Here is a 5,381-nt window from a genome sequence, read left to right on the forward strand (position 1 = left end):
ATGGTGAAAAAGGAGATATCCTCACATAATAACTAAAGAGAAGCGTTCTGAGAAACTGCACTGCCATGTGTGAATGCAACTCACAGAGTTACACGTTTCTCTTCAGTGATCAGTTTGTTAACACAGTTTTCTGGAAATCTGCAATTAGATACTTCATAGCGCAAAGAAGCCTACGGTGACAAAGGAAATATCTTCAGACGAAAACTGGAAAGAAGCTTTCCTAGAAACTTCTTGGTGATGTGTGTATTGATCTCACAGAGTTACACTTATGTTTCGTGGAGGAGTCCATTAACACTGTTTTTGAGGAACCTGACATAGGCTTCTTTGAATCGCATTGAGGTCTACGCTGATAAAGGAAATTTCATCAGTTCAAAACGTGAAAGAAGCTTCCTGAGAAACTTCTTTCTGATCAGTGAGTTCATGTCACAGACTTACAACGTACACCTCAGGAAGCAGTTTGCTAGCACTCTTTTCGTGGAAACTGCAAAGTGATTTTGGGAGCTCATAGGGGCCCATGGTGAAAAAGGAGATATGCTCACATAATAACTAGAGAGAAGCTTTTTGAGAGATTGCTTTCTGATGTGTGACTTCATCACCCAGATTTCCACCCTTCCCTTCTTGGAACACTTTGATACCAGAGTTCCCGTGGATTCAACAAGGTGATATTTGGGAGCTCATTGAGGGCTATGGTGAAAAAGGAGATATCCTCACATAATAACCAGAGAGAAGCTTTGTGAGAAACTGCACTGCCATGTGTGAATGCAACTCACAGAGTTACACGTTTCTCTTCAGTGATCAGTTTGTTAACACACTTTTCTGGAAATCTGCAATTAGATACTTCATAGAGCAGTGAAGCTCATGCTGACAAAGGAAATATTCTCAGATGAAAACTAGAAAGAAGCTTTCTTAGAAACTTCTTGGTGATGTGGGAATTCATCTCACAGAGTTACACTTACGTTTCATGGAGCAGTCCATTAACACTGTCTTTGAGGAACCTGACAAGGGCTTCTTTGAATCGCATTGAGGTCTACGCTGATCAAGGAAATTTCATCAGTTCAAAACGTGAAAGAAGCTTTCTGAGAAACTTCTTTCTGATCAGTGAGTTCATGTCACAGACTTACAACGTACACCTCAGGAAGCAGTTTGCTAACACTCTTTTCGTGGAAATTGCAAAGTGATATTTATGAGCCCATAGGGACCCATGGTGAAAAAGGAGATATCCTCACATAATAACTAGAGAGAAGCATTTTGAGAGATTGCTTTCTGATGTGTGACTTCATCACCCCGATTTCCACGCTTCCCTTCTTGGAACACTTTGATAACAGTGTTCTCGTGGATTCACTAAAGTGATATTTGGGAGCTCATTGAGGGCTATGGTGAAAAAGGAGATATCCTCACATAATAACTAGAGAGAAGCTTTTTGAGAAACTTCACTGCCATGTGTGAATGCAACTCACAGAGTTACACGTTTCTCTTCAGTGATCAGTTTGTTAACACAGTTTTCTGGAAATCTGCAATTAGATGCTTCATAGCGCAATGAAGCTCATGCTGAAAAAGGAAATATTCTCAGATGAAAACTAGAAAGAAGCTTTCTTAGAAACTTCTCGGTGATGTGTGAATTCATCTCACAGAGTTACACTTATATTTCGTGGAGCAGTCCATTAACACTGTTTTTGAGGAACCTGAGAAGGGCTTCTTTTGATGGCATTGAGGCCTACGCTGATAAAGGAAATTTCATCAGTTCAAAACGTGAAAGAAGCTTTCTGAGAAACTTCTTTCTGATCAGTGAGTTCATCTCACAGACTTACAACTTAATCCTCAGGAAGCAGTTTGCTCACACTCTTTTCGTGGAAACTGCAAAGTGATATTTGGGAGCCCATAGGGGCCCATGGTGAAAAAGGAAAAATCCTCACATAATAACTAGAGAGAAGCTTTTTGAGAGATTGCTTTCTGATGTGTACCTTCATCACACAGAGTTCCACCCTTCCCTTCTTGGAACAGTTTGCTAACACTGTTGTCGTTTGATTCTGCAAAGTGATATTTGGGAGCCCATAAGGGCCCATGGTGAAAAAGAAGATATCCTCATATAATAACTAGAGAGAAGCTTTCTGAGAAACTGCACTGCCATGTGTGAATGCAACTCACAGAGTTACAGGTTTCTCTTCAGTGATCAGTTTGTTAACACAGTTCGCTGGAAATCTGCAATTAGATATCTCCTAGCGCAATGAAGCTTACGGTGACAAAGGAAATATCCTCCGATGAAAACTAGCAAGAAGCTTTCTTAGAAACTTCTTGGTGATGTGTGAATTCATCTCACAGAGTTACACTTAAGTTTCGTGGAGCAGTCCATTAACACTGTTTTTGAGGAACCTGAGAAGGGCTTCTTTGGATGGCATTGAGGCCTACGCTGATAAAGGAAATTTCTTCAGTTCAAAACGTGAAAGAAGCTTTCTGAGTAACTTCTTTCTGATCAGTGAGTTAATCTCACAGACTTACAACTTAGACTTCAGGAAGCAGTGTGCTCACACTCTTTTCGTGGAAACTGCAAAGTGATATTTGGGAGCCCATAGGGGCCCATGGTGAAAAAGGAAATATCCTCACATAAAAACTAGAGAGAATCTTTCTGAGAGATTGCTTTCTGATGTGTGACTACATCACACAGAGTTCCACCCTTCCCTACTTGGAACACTTTGATAACAGTGTTCTCGTGGATTCAGCAAAGTGATATTTGGGAGCTCATTGAGGGCTATGGTGAAAAAGGAGATATCCTCACATAATAACTAGAGAGAAGCTTTTTGAGAAACTTCACTGCCATGTGTGAATGCAACTCACAGAGGTACACGTTTCTCTTCAGTGATCAGTTTGTTAACACAGTTTTCTGGAAATCTGCAATTAGATACTTCATAGCGCAATGAAGCTCATGCTGACAAAGGAAATATTCTCAGATGAAAACTAGAAAGAAGCTTTCTTAGAAACTTCTTGGTGATGTGTGAATTCATCTCACAGAGTTACACATATGTTTCGTGGAGCAGTCCATTAACACTGTTTTTGAGGAACCTGAGAAGGGCTTCTTTGGATGGCATTGAGGCCAACGCTGATAAAGGAATTTTCATCAGTTCAAAACGTGAAAGAAGCTTTCTGAGAAACTTCTTTCTGATCAGTGAGTTCATCTCACAGACTTACAACTTAAACCTCAGGAAGCAGTTTGTTCACACTCTTTTCGTGGAAACTGCAAAGTGATATTTGGGAGCCCATAGGGGCCCATGGTGAAAAAGGAGATATACTCACATAATAACTAGAGAGAAGCTTTTTGAGAAATTGCTTTCTGATGTGTGACTTCATCACACAGAGTTCCACCCTTCCCTTCTTGGAACAGTTTGCTAACACTGTTGTCGTTTGATTCTGCAAAGTGATATTTGGGAGCCCATAAGGTCCCAGAGTGAAAAAGGAGATATCCTCACATAATAACTAGAGAGAAGCTTTCTGAGAATCTGCACTGCCATGTGTGAATGCAACTCACAGTGTTACACGTTTCTCTTCAGTGATCAGTGTGTTAACACAGTTTTCTGGAAATCTGCAGTTAGATACTTAATAGCGCAGTGAAGCCTACGGTGACAAAGGAAATATCTTCAGATGAAAACTAGAAAGAAGCTTTCTTAGAAACTTCTTGGTGATGTGTGTATTCATCTCACAGCGTCACACTTATGTTTCGTGGAGCAGTCCATTAACACTGTCTTTGAGGAACCTGACAAGGGCTTCTTTAAATTGCATTGAGGTCTACGCTGATAAAGGAAATTTCATCAGTTCGAAACGTAAAAGAAGCTTTCTGAGAATCTTCTTTCTGATCAGTGTGTTCATGTCACAGACTTACAACGTACACCTCAGGAAGCAGTTTGCTAACACTCTTTTCGTGGAAACTGCAAAGTAATATTTGGCAGCCCATAGGGGCCCATGGTGAAAAATGAGATATCCTCACATAATAACTAGAGTGAAGCTTTTTGAACGATTCCTTTCTGATGTGTGACTTCATCACCCAGATTTCCACCCTTCCCTTCTTGGAACACTTTGATAACAGTTTTCTCGTCGATTCAGGAAAGTGATATTTGGGAGCTCATTGAGGGCTACGGTGAAAAAGGAGATATCCTCACATAATAAATAGAGAGAAGCTTTCTGAGAAACTGCACTGCCATGTGTGAATGCAACTCACAGAGTTACACGTTTCTCTTCAGTGATCAGTTTGTTAACACAGTTTTCTGGAAATCTGCAATTAGATACTTCATAGCGCAATGAGGATCATGCTGACAAAGGAAATATTCTCAGATGAAAACTAGAAAGAAGCTTTTGTAGAAACTTCTTGGTGATGTGTGAATTCATCTCACAGAGTTACACTTACGTTTCGTGGAGCAGTAAATTAACACTGTTTTTGAGGAAACTGAGAAGGGCGTCTTTGGATGGCATTGAGGCCTACGCTGATAAAGGAAATGTCATCAGTTCAAAACGTGAAAGAAGCTTTCTGAGAAACTTGTTTCTGATCAGTGAGCTCATCTCACAGACTTTCAAAGTACTCCTCAGGAAGCAGTTTGCTAACTCTTTTCATGGAAACTGCAAAGTAATATTTCGGAGCTCATAGGGTCCCATGGTGAAAAAGGAGATATGCTCACATAATAACTAGAGAGAAGCTTTTTGAGAGATTGCTTTCTGATGTGTGACTTCATCACCCAGATTTCCACCCTTCCCTTCTTGGAACACTTTGATAACAGTGTTCTCGTGGATTCAACAAGGTGATATTTTGGAGCTTATTGAGGGCTATGGTGAAAAAGGAGATATCCTCACATAATAACTAGAGAGAAGCATTGTGAGAAACTGCACTGCCATGTGTGAATGCAACTCACAGAGTTACAGGTTTCTCTTCAGTGATCAGTTTGTTAACACAGTTCGCTGGAAATCTGCAATTAGATATCTCCTAGCGCAATGAAGCTTACGGTGACAAAGGAAATATCCTCCGATGAAAACTAGCAAGAAGCTTTCTTAGAAACTTCTTGGTGATGTGTGAATTCATCTCACAGAGTTACACTTAAGTTTCGTGGAGCAGTCCATTAACACTGTTTTTGAGGAACCTGAGAAGGGCTTCTTTGGATGGCATTGAGGCCTACGCTGATAAAGGAAATTTCATCAGTTCAAAACGTGAAAGAAGCTTTCTGAGTAACTTCTTTCTGATCAGTGAGTTAATCTCACAGACTTACAACTTAGACTTCAGGAAGCAGTGTGCTCACACTCTTTTCGTGGAAACTGCAAAGTGATATTTGGGAGCCCATAGGGGCCCATGGTGAAAAAGGAAATATCCTCACATAAAAACTAGAGAGAATCTTTCTGAGAGATTG

The sequence above is a fragment of the Rhinopithecus roxellana genome, chromosome 9 (assembly GCF_007565055.1).
Source record: "Rhinopithecus roxellana isolate Shanxi Qingling chromosome 9, ASM756505v1, whole genome shotgun sequence".
In the NCBI taxonomy this organism is placed as follows: Eukaryota; Metazoa; Chordata; class Mammalia; order Primates; family Cercopithecidae; genus Rhinopithecus; species Rhinopithecus roxellana.